This window comes from Chiloscyllium plagiosum, unplaced genomic scaffold, assembly GCF_037043375.1.
Source record: "Chiloscyllium plagiosum isolate Xiang-an unplaced genomic scaffold, Cpla_swu_hap1 HiC_scaffold_12, whole genome shotgun sequence".
Classification (NCBI taxonomy): domain Eukaryota; kingdom Metazoa; phylum Chordata; class Chondrichthyes; order Orectolobiformes; family Hemiscylliidae; genus Chiloscyllium; species Chiloscyllium plagiosum.
In genome coordinates, this window is record NW_028270150.1 from 56,088,294 (window position 1) to 56,103,564 (window position 15,271).

Consider the following 15,271-nt stretch of genomic DNA (forward strand, 5'->3'; position numbering starts at 1 on the left):
GATTTCGAAGCTCCTCGGATGCTGCCTGAACTGCTGTGCTCTTCCAGCACCACTGATCCAGATCCTGGACACCCACACCAACCAACCCAACCGTCCTGTGGCTGAACACTTTAACTCCCCCTCCCACTCCGCCAAGGACATGCAGGTCCTTGGCCTCCTCCATCACCAGACTCTGACCACACGACGCCTGGAGGAAGAGCCTAGGAACCCTCCAACCACACGGGATGAATGTAGATTTCTCCAGTTTCCTCATTTCCCCTCCCCCCAACTTATCTCAGTTCCAACCCCCGGATTCAGCACCGCCCTCTTGACCTGCAATCTTTTTCCTGACCTCTCCGCCGCCACCCCCTCTCCGGCCTATCACCCTCACCCTCACCTCCTTCCACCTATCGTATTCCCAGCATCCCGCCCCTAAATTTCCTCCCCTCCCCCACCTTTTATCTCAGCCCATTTGGCACACCAGCCTCATTTCTGAAGAAGGGCTTGTGCCCGAAACGTCGATTCTCCTGCTCCTCGGATGCTGCCTGGCCTGCTGTGTTTTTCCAGCATCACATTTTTCAACTCTGGTCTCCAGCATCTGCAGTCCTCGCTTTCTCCATATGTTACAAAGTGTACAATAACAAAATTAGTTACTCAAAGACTATCGACTACACTTTTCCTCATAGTGGCAGGTGGTGATCAGAGGCACAGTTCAGGAGCAGGTATGAGCCCACAGAGAAACCCAGTAACAGCACAGCATTCCAGGTAAACCACAAAGCCAACCCAACAATCTGAGTTCAGAAGCAGGGAAAATAAGGGAAGAGAAACTTGGCAGCTCTAGAGACCAGCAAACAATGAACTTCAAAGCCTACACTGGCACTGAATCACAGAAATGCAAGACCAGTGCAAAACCTGATAAAGCACAGCAGAAGGTCCACAATGTAGAACATATGCAACAAAAAACAAAAAAAATCAGTCAGCCACAGTGAGTAGTGTACTCCCACACACAGAAGGGGTTTCAGAAAGGCATAACTGTACATAAGAGGAGATCTGTGCTATGAACAACATTGTAGGGAAGGCCATCCAAACAGGAAACATTTTCTTCCCATAAACATACCGCAAATACTCTTAAGATGGAAAAGACCACCTTAACCAAACCAACTAGAGCCCTGACCAGACTTTGCATTGGGGTTACAATTGTGCCAAACGTTTTGCAGACACTGTACTGCTTCAGGCCTCTTGTACCAAGCCAGACAAAGGTAAGATCAATGCATTGATGCACATGATTGGTTGCTGGGTCATGTCACTTTTATAATCAGGGAACTGCAGAAGAAACAGCAAGGTATGAAGTAGTAATTAAAACTTTCAACTCCTGTTTCAATGTAAAACAAAACCCCATTATAGACGAGGCAATGTTTAGTCACCCAAATTGATAGCAAGGGGAAACCATTGACTCTTTTTTTGAACAATTTGCATCAGCTCATGGATAATTCCCAATTTGGAAACATGAAAGTAGAGTCATACAAAACTGCAATGTTGTAAGGGCACAGGCTGAAGCTCCGTTGAAAGCTTTGAAGTTTAAAAGACCTGGAAAGCCTTTTCTGCACTGTACCAATCTGTGAATCTATTAAAAGATCCAATACTATCTCCAAGCAGTGCAAGTCACCAGATAGGCTGGACTTCACAAGTAAATCAGACTTCTTGTCGGTATAAAGAGAATTATCCTGGAGTCTACCCAAAGACTCTGACTCTGTCCACTTTATCAATCTCTTCATTATTTACTATTAACTCGACTAAGGAGTCAAGAAGTATTTACAAGGGGATAGGGCATCTTCAGACAGTTTGCTAAAGTAGTAACCTACAGCAAGAATGTTTCAAAATGTTTCAGACCACCTCAGACTGCAACTGTCCAAGATGTAGGTGCTATGGAGGACAATGAAAGATTCTGAGTTCATATTTCGATACCAGTTCTTCAGAGTCATACCAGACTTGAAATGTTAATTCTGTTTTTCTCTCTCTCTGCAGATGCTGCCAGACATACTGAGTTTCTCCAGCATTCTCAGCGATTCTTTTCAGATTTCCAGCATCTGCTGTATTTTGCTTTTAAATGAAACATTTTTTGGAAAAGTAATAGTTCAATAACAACAAGTAAATTTTATCCAAGGAAAGGAGATGCTTAGGTTTAGATGAGATCATGCCCACATTTAAAATTCTTTCATTGTTACTCTAGAAACGTCTAAGCAAATTGTTCAGAGATGTTATGATATGCCTCCAGAACAAGTGGGACCTTAACCTGGACTGCTGATTCAGAGATAGGGACACTACCATTGTGCCACAAAGCCCCCACATTGTTACTCTACAAGAAAGTCAACAACAGTCTACAGCTGAACACATCAGAAACTTAGAGAAGCACTCAAATTGCTTTGAGCAAAAACAAAGAGAATCAAACTACAGAGGTTCTAAAGACAGAGAGGGCTTTAGCGAAGATGAAGGTCGAGCATAAAAACAAGCTTCAAAGGACTGAAGTTAAACAATAATTGGAATGTCCAAATGCCTTAAAAAGACCAATGAATTAAAATCCCAACTATTTGGAGATACCCTGTACAATCAGGGCTTGGAGGTTAAAAGACAATCCTCTTTCATTCACAAAACTGTTCAAATTTCTAAAATCTTGGTTAACTCTTAATTGAGAAAAAGATGCACCTGCAATTAACGAGTGATGCTTATATGTTAGGACAGTCTTGAGAGATGGAACAAAAAATCTTTTTAGTTTGCAGTAGATGATTCAAGGGAAATGACCATCTGCAGGAAGAGGATGAACGTTTGGAAAAAGACTTAGAAAAATGCGCAGAAGTCTTTCAACTGGCCATCCAGTCTGCGGGTGCTAGGCAGGACGTTCGGATAGAACCTGATCCAGAACATTTCTAATTCTTGATTAAGTTCCAGAAATATCTTTGTCTACAGAGAAATGCCTATCTCAATTCATCATTGCATTCATCCTCCCAGACAACAACAATGGAGCCTAACCCTCTAAGAGATGGGTGAATAGTGTTGGCGGGGGGGGAGGCGAAGAGTGTGAGTGAAAAGTCATATGTTCATGATTAAACATTAAATAGTCAGCACTAAATGGGTCATAGGAAAAGAACTTGGAGGGCGAGTATGACATAGTTAATTATAAGATTACTCTGAATGTAGCTACTGAACACATGTGCAAGGAACTATGCCAGAGTGGCATCAGGCCACACAGAACTAGAGCTGATGTCTGTCTCTCCTATCATGCCTGGTGGATAGTTATATTAATAAACCTTGTTAATGTTCAGTCATAAGGCTGTGAACTGTTTCTTTCAACAGGATCATTCTCAAACAAGGTACTGAAACTGCTCTTCTTCAAATCACAAATAACATTCTATATGACTGGAACAAATTTAACTTCCTTTATCTTTCCTGACCTGTGAGCAGCCTTTTGCACAGCTGACTATATACCTGACTCCTCCAAGGCCTCAGCTGCTCTCAACTAGTTCCATTCTTATTTATCCATTCACAGCCAAACAGTGGTGATAATAATGACTTCTCTTTTGCTTCCTGCATTGTTACCTTTGGTGTATCTCAAAGATCTACCTTGGGATGATTTCCCATTTACACACTGCCCCAATGCAAAACCATCCAAATGTTTTCACATTGACATTGATGATACCCAGCTCCACCTAATCACCACAACTCCTCCATTGTTTCTAAATGATCAGACTGCAGAAAAGTCCCTCAATTAAACATTGGAAATCTGAAGACATTGTTTGCACTGTCCACGCTGAACTGTGTTCCCAGCTATCGAATCCATCACTCACCCAGACTGATTAAGCCAGTTCTATTAGCCTATCACCTCCATGCTCACTGACATACATTGGCTCCTGGACAAGAAATTCAACAACTTGTAGTGAATGGCAATTCATGGTATGGCTCTTCCTTGCTACAAGTTGCTGTACAGTTTGCTTAATAAGTGTGCCTTGATCAAACATATATTTTCCTTGCAAAATTTGGCCCATTCCAGCCAATTCTTTGTATATATGCGCGGTAATACATTTTCTTTTACCAAAATAGTCTAGCTTGTGTGGATCATAAACCTTTTGGGCCAAATGGCTGCTTCCTGTGCTGTATGTTCCATATATCTGTAGTACTGCACAGTTACTGCCTTTACTGTTGAATTCATGTATGGCTGGACATCAGAGTGATTCTGGGAAAATTAACAAACAGTGAAATTCACAACTGATCTTGGAGGAACCTGTCTGGGAGAGGTCACAGCACAGAAACAGATGAGTGGATATTTTAAGTGTGGCCTTACAATAAGTCTGCAGTAGTGAATACAGTAGGTTCTTTCTTGATTATATGTTTTATTGAGGTATGTCTCTTGATCAAACTTAAAATATAAGCTCTAAGTATTAATTTAACCTGGAGCAGTGTTTTGTAGAGGAATAAGACCGTGCTATTTTCTGGGTCAGTAGATTGGAAGAAGCAAAAATGGCCTTTAGCAGAGTGATATGCTCTTCTTGTTGGATATGGGAGTTTAGGGAGAGTTGACAGGTTACTGAGGATTATATCTGCAATAAATGCTGTTGGTTGAGAATCCTATCAGATCAAATGGATTGGTTGGAGAGACAGTTAGAGGCAGTGAGGAATTTAAGAAAGCAAGGGGGTCTGATGGATGGCAGTTATAGGAAGGGGGAAAAGTCGCAGATACAGTCACATAGATGGGTTAACTCCAGGAAAAGTAAGAGAGATAGGCAGTTAGTGCAGGAGTCTTCTGTGGCATTCAAACAAGTATGCTGTTTTGGAAAAAGTAGAGGGTGATGGATTCTTAGGGGAACGTAGCACAAACAGCCAAGTGTTTGGTATTGAGACGCGCTCTAATGCAATGAGGGGTACACTGGATTCCAAGCAACCGATTGTGTTAGGGGATAGTCCGAGGTACAGTCAGACGTTTCTGAGGCCAGCAGCAAAAAAGCAGAATGGTGTGTTGCTTCCCTGGTGCCAGGATCAAGGATGTCTCAGAGAGGGTGCAGAATGTTCTCACGGGGGAGAGGGGCTAGCAGGAGGTCATTGTACACATTGGAACCAACGACATATGAAGGGAAAAGGTTGAGATTCTGAAGAGGGATTACAGAGAGTTAGGCAGGAATTTAAAAAGGAGGTCCTCAAGAGTAGTAATATCTGGGTTAATCTTGATGCTACGAGCTAATGAGGGCAGGAATAGGAGGATAGAGCAGATGAATGTATGGCTGAGGAGCTGGTGTATGAGAGAAGGATTCACATTTTTGAATCATTGGAAGCTCCTTTAGGATAGAAGTGACCTGTACAAGAAGGACGGATTGCACCTAAATTGGAAGGGGACTAATACACTGGCAGGGAAATTTGCTAGAACTGCTTGGGAGGATTTAAACTAGTAAGGGGGGGGGGGGGCAGGGAAATAGTGAGGAAAGAGATCAATCTGAGACTGGTACAGTTGAGAACAAAAGTGAGTCAAACAGTCAGGGCAGGCAGGGACAAAGCAGAGAACTAGGTAGGACTGATAAATTAAACTGCATTTATTTCAATGCAAGGGGCCTAACAAGGAAGGCAGATGAACTCAGGGCATGGTTAGGAACATAGGACTGGGAATATCATAGCAATTGCAGAAACATGGCTCAGAGATGGACAGGACTGACAGCTTAATGTTCCAGGATACAAATGCTACCGGAAGAACAAAAAGGGAGGCAAAAGAGGAGGGGGAGTGGCATTTTTGATAAGAGATAGCATTACAACTGTACCGAGGGAGGATATTCCCGGAAATTCATCCAGGGCAGTTATTTGGGTGGAACTGAGAAATAAGAAAGGGATGATCATCTTATTAGGATTGTATTATAGACCCCCTAATAATCAGCGGGGAATTGAGAAACATTTGTAAGGAGATCACAGTTATCTGTAAGAATAATAGGGTGGTTATGGTCGGGGATTTTAACTTTCCAAACATAGACTGGGATTGCCATTGTGTTAAGGGTTTAGATGGAGAGGAATTTGTTAAGTGTGTACAAGAAAATTTTCTGGTTCAGTATGTGGATGTACCAACTAGAGAAGGTGCAAAACTTGACCTACTCTTGGGGAATAAGGCAGGGCAGGTGACTGAGGTGTCAGTGGGGGAGCACTTTGGGGCCAGCAACCATAATTCTATTAGTTTTAAAATAGTGATGGAAAAGATTAGACCAGATCTAAAAGTTGACGTTCTAAATTGGAGAAAGGCCAATTTTAATAGTATTAGGCAAGAACTTTCAAAAGCTGATTTGGGGCAGATGTTTGCAGGTAAAGGGACAGCTAGAAAACAGGAAGCCTTCAGAAATGAGATAACAAGAGTCCAGAGAAAGTATATTCCTGTAAGGGTGAAAGGGAAGGTGGTAGATATAGGGAATGCTGGATGACTAAAGAAATTGAGGGTTTGGTTAAGAAAAAGAAGGAAGCATATGTCAGATATAGACAGGATGGATCGAGTGAATCTTTAGAAGAGTATAAAGACAATAGGAGTATACTTAAAAGAGAAATCAGGAGGGCAAAAAGGGGACATGAGATAGCTTTGGCAAATAGAGTTAAGGAGAATCCAAAGGGTTTTTACAAATACATTAAGGACAAAAGGGTAACTAGGGAGAGAATAGGGTCCCTCAAAGATCAACAAGGGCAGCCTTTGTGGGGAGCTGCTGGAGATGGGGGAGATACTAAATGAGTATTTTGCATCAGGATTTAGTGTGGAAAAGGATATGGAAGATATAGAATGTAAGGAAATAGATGGTGACATCTTGAAAAATGTCCATATTACAGAGGAGGAAGTGCTGGATGTCTTGAAACACATAAAAGTGGATAAATCCTCAGGACCTGATAAGCTGTACCCTAGAACTCTGTGGCAATCTAGGGAAGTGATTGCTAGGCCTCTTACTGAGATATTTGTATTATCGATAGTCACAAGTGAGGTGCCAGAAGACTGAAGGTTGGCTAACGTGGTGCCACTGTTTAAGAAAGGCAGTAAGGACAAGCCAGGGAACTATAGACTAGTGAGCCCGATGTTAACGGTGGGCAAGTTGTTGGAGGGAATTCGGAGGAACAGGATGTATATGTATCTGGAAAGGCAAGGACTGATTAGGGATAGTCAACATGGCTCTGTGCATGGGAAATCATGTCCCACAAACTTGATTTAGTTTTTTGAAGAAGTAACAAAGAGGATTGATGAGGGCAGAGAGGTAGATGTGATCTATATGGACTTCAGTAAGGCGTTCGACAAGGTTCCCCATGGGAGACTGATTAGCAAGGTTAGATCTCATGGAATACAGGGAGAACTACCAATTTGGATACAGAACTGGCTAAAAGGTAGAAGACAGAGGGTGGTGGTGGAGTGTTGCTTTTCAGACTGGAGGCCTGTGACCAGTGGAGTGCCATAAGGATTGGTGATTGGTCCATTACTTTTCATCACTTATATAAATGATTTGGATGTGAGCTTAAGAGGTATAGTAAGTAAGTTTGCAGATGACACCAAAATTGGAGGTGTAGTGGACAGCGAAGAAGGTTACCTCAGATTACTATGGGATCTTGATCAGATGGGGCAATGGGCTGAGGACTGGCAGATGGAGTTTAATTTAGATAAATGTGAGGTGCTGCATTTTGGGAAAGCAAATCTTAGCAGGACTTATACACTTAATGGTAAGATCCCAGGGAGTATTGCTGAACAAAGAGACCTTGGAGTGCAGGTTCATAGCTCCTTGAAAATGAAGTAGCAGGTAGATGGGATAGTGAAGAAGGCGTTTGGTATGCTTTCCTTTATTGGTCAGAGTATTGAGTACAGGAGTTGGAAGGTCATGTTGCTGCTGTGCAGGACATTGATTAGGCCATTGTTGGAATATTGTGTGCAATTCTGGTCTCCTTCCTATCAGAAAGACGTTGTGAAACTTGAAAGGGTTCAGAAAAGACTTACAAGGATGTTGCCAGGGTAAGAGGATTTGAGCTAAAGGGAGTGGTTGACTAGGCTAGGGTTGTTTTCCCTGGAGTGTCGGAGGCTGAGGCGTGACCTTATCGAAGTTTATAAAATCATGAGGGGCCTGGATAGGATAAATAGACAAAGTCTTTTCCCTGGGGTCGGGGAGTCCAGAACTAAAGGGCATAGGTTTAAGGTGAAAGGGGAAAGACATAAAAGAGACCTAAGGGGCAACGTCTTCACGCAGAGGGTGGTACGTGTGTGGAATGAACTGCCAGAGGAAGTGGTGGAGGCTGGTACAATTGCAACATTTAAAAGGCATCTGAATGGGTTTATGAATAGGAAGGGTTTGAAGAGATATGGGCTGGGTGCTGGCAGGTGGGACTAGATTGGGTTGGGATATCTGGTCGGCATGGCCGGGTTGGACCGAAGGGTCTGTTTCCATGCTGTACATCTCTATGACACTATATCATGCCTAAATGCGCACACACAACACTTGCTGGCCCTGCCGAGCCCTTTGTGTGAAACAAAGATTAGGGATTCCCCGACTCTATCATTACCATGAAGGAAGGGGATCAATCCTGGTTCAATGGAAAGTGCAGGTGGGCATGCCAGGAGTAGCACCAGGCAAACCTAAACCCAGTTAAGCTACGACACAAGACTACTTGCTTACACAGCAAGTGATAGACAAACCTAAGAGGACTGAATCTCTGCAGTCTTGCCACATCCAGTTGTGAATTGCAGTGGATAAGTAAACAACTAAGGAGGTGGAGGCTTCACAAATATCCCATTCCCAGGATGGGCAAGTCCCGAACATCAGGATAAAAGACAAAGGTGAAGCATTTGCGTCTTTCTTCAGCCAGAAACTCTGAATTGATGATTCATATGCATCTTCTTCTGAGGTCCACAGCATCACAGATGCCAGCCTTCAACTAATTCAATGCACTCCATGTGGTAACAAGAAACAACTAAAGGAACTGGATTCTGCAAAGGCTCTGGATCTTTACAACATTACAGAAGTAGTACTGAAGACATGAGCTCCAGAAATAGCCAAGCCCCTAACCAAGCTGTTCCAGTACAATTACAACAGGCATCAATCAACAAGGTGGAAAGTTTACCAGTGCCCATGTATACAAAAGGGAGGGCAAATCCAACCCAGCCAATTACTGTCTGATCAGTCTACTCTCAATCAGCGGTAAATTGATAGAAGGGATTGTCACTAGTGCTATCAAGTGGTATTTACAACTAAATAACTTGTTCACTAATGCTCATTTTTTGTTCCACCAGGGCCACTCAGCTCCTGACCTCATTACAACTTTGGTTCAAACATGGACAAAAGAGCTGAATTCCAGAGGTGAGGTGACTGTGACTACATCAAGACGACAGTTGACCGAGTGTGACATCAAGAAGCTCGAGCAAAATTGGAGTCAATGGAAATCAGGGAGAATTCTTCCTCTGTTTATCCACCAATTTTAGACTTCTTAAACAAATGCTCATTTATTATTTTATTGTAAGTGATGAGGGGTTTCCACTAGGTTCCACCCAAACAAAGACAAAAGGAAGATTGAGAAATTTGAAGCAGAAGTTCCCTCAGAGCAAATAAACTTTTTGTAATCTTTAGAGATGGTTTAAAACAGTGAGTTATGAGAAGATTTGTAGCTCAGATTGAGGTTCTGGACGTAAGTTTGCTCGCTGAGCTGGAAGGTTCATTTCCCGATGTTGCGTCACCCTACTAGGTAACATCTTCAGAGGGCCTCCAGGTGAAGCACTGTTGATAATTCCTGCTTTCTATTTATATGTTTGGGTAGCTTTGGGTTGGTGATGTCATTTCCTGTGGTGGCATTATTTCCTGCGGTGATGCCATTTCCTGTTCTTTTTCTCAGGGAGTGGGAGATGGGGTCTAACTCCATGTGTTTGTTGATAGAGTTCCGGTTGAAATGCCATGCTTCTTGGAATTCTCATGCGTGTCTCTGTTTGGCTTGTCCTAGAATGGATGGCTTGTCCCATTTGAAGTGATGTCCTTCCTCCTCTGTATGTAAGGATACTAGTGAGAGAAGGTCATGTCGTATTGTGGCTAGTTGATTTTCATGTATCATGTAAACACTACATTAGTCATACAGGCAGAAAAACTGCCAAATATTTCTGTATAATTTTTTAAAAGTCAGTTTTCAGTTATTTTAACCAGGCTAAACATTATTAATAGAAGGGCTTATTTTTGTGATAAATCAATTTACAGCTTTATTAATAAAACTGCAACAGGTTTCTGCTCTTAATTATATCAAAAAAAAATTTATAATGCAAGAAAGAACATATAATTTTACCATGCTGCCTGTCTGCATTGGCTCATGGACAATTTTATATTTATTATTATGCAGATGGGTTTTAACAGGTATTTAATCATTCAAGTCAATTTAGAAAATGAGTACAATTTGTGCATGAATTGTCAATTATGCCATATGCCTTATTGTCCAATGATTTATATATGATACAGGTTATATGCTTTGCTCATGTGCTCTATATAATGGCATAAATAAAATGGCAAAGGACAGGAAAACCTGCTATATATTTAAAACAATGTTTTGGTTTTGAACTGAGTATTTACTGATTTTACAAAAAGTCTCATCAATGATCATTATCTTATGTAATTAATTTCCTAGGGCTGAAGTCAGATGCTTTCCTTGCCAAAATGTGAAATTAGTTCAAGAGCTTTAACGTGCTGTATCTGGAAACTGTAAAGCAGATTTGAAGGTTTGCACTCTGATGTGAAAGGGTTATTTATAGATATTAAACTACATATATGGTCATTTATGAAACAGCTGATCAACTAAGCATGCTAAAACTGATTCTCTTACCAACTAACAATTTCCAAAACCTACACAGTGTCTTTATTGTAGCTAGAAAAGAATTGATTGGATTCTTTCCTACTTGGTCAAGTTATTGGTAATTTCCATTAATTGAGTAAGAAACCATCCTGATTATGAGACCTTCATGATTTAATTCAGCTTTTATAATCAGAATGGTAATTGCAATATCCCTGCAGCGTTCTTAAATAGGTTGGTTAGATGTCAAGCTTCATAAACACTTCAAACCAACCCCATGAACACCATCTCCTTTATTGTCATATTTCCTCTACTTTCATGGACTTGATGAATGTCAGAAAACATCATATTAAGTCAACATTATGCATCTACTGTGAATACAAAATGACCACCATGGAAATTGTACCGAAAGGTATAGTACCTGTTCTGTTAACCTTTCCTATTTCTAAATACTGCAATCAATACAAGGTATCCAATTTTGGAGAAGAAAGCAAAGAATTATAGGTTATAATAAAGTCCAACTTGATGAAGAGTATCCAAAATATAGCAACAACTTATAGTTGTATAGTAATCTGCTCACTATAGTTTAGGTCTGTCTGGGCTACACAACTCCTTATATCATTAAAGCCTTGATTCAAACATGATCGAAAGAGTTGAGGTGAGGCAGCATTTAACAGAGTGTGGCATCAATAAGCGTTAGCAAAACTGGAGTGATTGGGAATCATATGAAAAGCTCTTTGCTAATAAAAGTGATATCCAGCAAAAAGGAAGATTGTTGTAATTATTGGAGGCCAGTCATCAGGTTGGGACTCTCCCCATTTGAATTTAGAAGAATAAGAGGTGATCTCATTGAAACTTATAGGATTCTTAAGAGGCTTTACAGGGTAAAAACTGAGAAGATGTGTTCCCTCATGGAAGAGTCTAGGACCAGAGAGCATAGTCTCAGAATTAAGGGGTGTCAAGTTAAAAGTGAGACAGGAAGAATTTCTTCACTCAGAAAATTGAGGGTCTTTGGAACCTTGCCACAGAGAGCTTTGCGGGCAGAGTCATTATGTACATTTAGGGCTGAGCTAGATAGATTCTTGATCAGTAGGGGAATCAAGGGTTATGGGTAAATGATAGGAAAGTGGATGTGAGGAACGATCCTATTGAATAGCACAGCAGGCTTGAGGGGCCAAATGGCCTACTCCTGTTCCTATTTCTTATGCTCTTATGTGTAAAGTCTTATCTCAGCTCCAAGACATCACTGCAGGACTTTGCCAGGACAGTCTAAGCCCAACCATCTTCAGCTGCTTCATGAATTCCTCCATCTTAACCTTCCCTCCATCATAAAGTCAGAGTTGGAGATAGTTGCAAAATTTTCAGCACCATTCTTGACTCCTGAGACTGAAACAACCTGTGCCCATATGCAGCAAGATCTGGAAAATATCCAGACTTGGTCTAATAAATGACAAATAACTTTCTCGCTAGGCAACGATTATCTCCAATTCGAGTGAATCAAATCATTCTCCCTTGATATTCAGTAGCATTAGCATTACTGAATTTCCCTGTCTTCAATATTCTGTGGTTACCATTGACCAGAAACTGAAATGGACCATCCACAGTTTCACAGTATCGCTCTTAACACCACATAAATACCTTGGATACAAGAGGAGGTCAGATGTTCGAGATTTTGGAGCAGGTAAGATCCTTCCCCAGATTGTGGAGTCTAGAACCAGTTGACACAATTAAAAATATGGGTTTGCCACCTAAGTCCAAGATGAGGGCAAACCCTGGTCTTTTACCCAGATGGTTGTGAACATTTGGAATTCTCTATCCCAGGTTGCTATGGAAGCTCAGTCTTTGAGTATGTTTACAGTAAAGATTGACCAAATTCTTATTACCATTGGTAGATAGGGTTAAATGAACAGTGTAAAGACCATGATCATATTGAATAGCACACAAGGTTCAATGGATTGAATAGTCTCCTCCAGTTCTTATACCCAAATTTCCTAAGTAACTCTTCTTCTGTCTCCGCAATGCCTGTCCACCATCTACAAGACACAATTCAGGAGTGTGAATGGAAAAATCCCAACATGCCCAAATGGATGCAAATCCAAAAACAACCATGAAGCTCAACACCATCCAGGACAATGCAGTCTGCTTGACTGGTGCCCGGACCAACACCTTTAGCATTCACTCCCTTCACCACTGATGCACTGTGGCAGCAGCGTGTACCATCTACAAAATGCAATGCAGCAACTCACCAATGCTCCTCCAACAACTCCTTCCAAACCCACAACCTCTCCAAGGATGAGGATGGCTGGTGCATGGGAACACCTATACCAGAAAACTTTCCTCCAAGCCACACACCATTCTGACTTGGAACAATATTATCATTTCTTCACTATCACTAAGTTAAACTCCTTTCCTAACAGCACCATGGGTGTTCCTACCACCACCAACTCTCCTCTCCCAAAGGTGGACTGCAGCAGTCAACAATCATACTATCTCCTCTAAGGAAATGAGGAATGGGCTATAAATGCTGGTCTAGCTAGCTATTGCCATATCACGTGAATAAATGTTTAAGTACCTTTAACACGCTGTTGTAGAAGCTTCCAAGAATTTCACAACATAATCAGCCAAAAATTGGCATTGAGATAAGAAAGGAGCAGTTACCTTAATTTTCAAAAAACCTGGCCAAAGATACTACCAGAGATCATTGCTATATTGTTTTACTTGCCATCCTATTTCGCTCTGAAGTCAGCTTTCATTAGCACGTGCACACTGTGACTGACCTATCTTACCGGCACCTCAAAAGAATCTCGGTCAACATCCTTGCACCAGTTCACCTGTTGTCAAAATATCCTGTAAGCCTTGGTAATATCTACTGTTAGTGGTTGAACTACCAGCTTGCAGATTTGTGAATTTGAGCTCACCTGAAGTCTGCTACCTAAATCCTAACCAGGACCAGCTCCCATTCACCCAACAACCCTGTGCTTGCTGACTTACATTGACACACTCAAATGACACCTCATTTGTAAAATTCTCATCCTGTGTCTTCAAATTTCTCTACACCCTTGCCCTTCCCTATGTCTGTAACTTCTCCGAGCCCTACAGTCTTCCAAGGTTTTTGTGGTCTTCCAAATATAATGTATGGTGCAACCATAGCTTTCATCACTGTGCTCATCTCGCCACAAATTGCTGGAGTTCCCTTCCAAAACAGTTCTGTCTTTCTTTACTTCCCTCTTCATCTTTCTGATATTCTGCAAAAAACAATCTGTTTGACCAAGCTTTTAGTCTTTGGCCCTAGTATCTCGTTATGGAGTTCGGTGTTGAATTTTGTTTGCTGATATACTCATGAAGTACTTTGGGATATTTTTACTGTTTCAAAGGTGTTATATAAATGAAAGTTAGTGTAAATGAGAGGGCCTGAAAACTTACAAATCTGTCCCATTCACAATTTACAACAATGGTTTACACAGTGAGTTAAATGTATATTCCTTTTCTTCCATATGGACACATGGCAGTAGAACACTAAACACAGATTGGCATGAAATCTAAATCTAAAATCTCTCACTGCTATGATCCTTTCAGAAGCATTTCCAACTGCCCTATATGTAAGCAAATTTGGGAGTAAAATCATCAGTGAAATCTAACAATTAAATAGGGCAACTACTGAACTTGGCTGTCATGAAGTTACAATCTTATGGCCAACAAAAGCTGTAAACATTATCCTTTTGCACAGCTAAAAATACATTCACTAGAGATGGGGTCGCTTTGATAACTTCCCACATCGTGATAGATAGAACGCAGACACTGCATGCTTTAAGTATAATGATAACACGCTATATTTAACATTCACTGGTCTGCTATTTGCATGTTCAGGTCTTAAACTAAGATTAAAATCGGTTTTCCGGGGACATTCAGTCGGATTACGATAAATCCTTCGCAATGAAGTAAACGTTTCTCCAGTGAAAAGCAGCTTTGAGGGAAATAAAGTAACTATCTAAAAAAAAATTAGGTCTGTTGCTTTAAAACTATCTACCTACAAATGTAGCATGCAGGTTGAAAATACTGCAATCAAATAACAAGTCGCTGTGAGAATTACTTCACGACAAGATTAATTTAAAAATACACCAGGAATTATTCAACAATGCGGCAGTATGGATTGCTTCATTCAATGTGCGAACTGTAGAATATATATTTGTATACAAAAAAGGAGATAAATAAATCTAAAAGAGTGCGAAGGCAACCCAATGGAAGTTGCTTTGAATCTTGAATCTGGACAGGGCTGACCACGATCAATGAAAATGTTCATTTACACAATAAACATTAAATCGAAATATCTTCGCTTTACTCCGTGGATGAATCATTTAAACAGCACAAAGTTGCGGGGCGGGGGGCGAGGTTCTCTATGAGACTGATGATCTCTCATCTTTGCTGCAGTGTTCTCGCCCGACAGTGCGTCAGTATTAAAGACATGGTTTATTTTCTAATCTTGCCATTGTCT

At 41.1% G+C, this 15,271-nt stretch overlaps 1 protein-coding gene across 1 annotated transcript in view; it reads right to left on the bottom strand.

Annotated features, from left to right (window-relative positions):
- The window catches only part of tspan7 (tetraspanin 7), a 118,885-nt gene that overhangs the window by 103,242 nt on the left and 372 nt on the right, over positions 1 to 15,271 (bottom strand). The window lies entirely within an intron of this gene.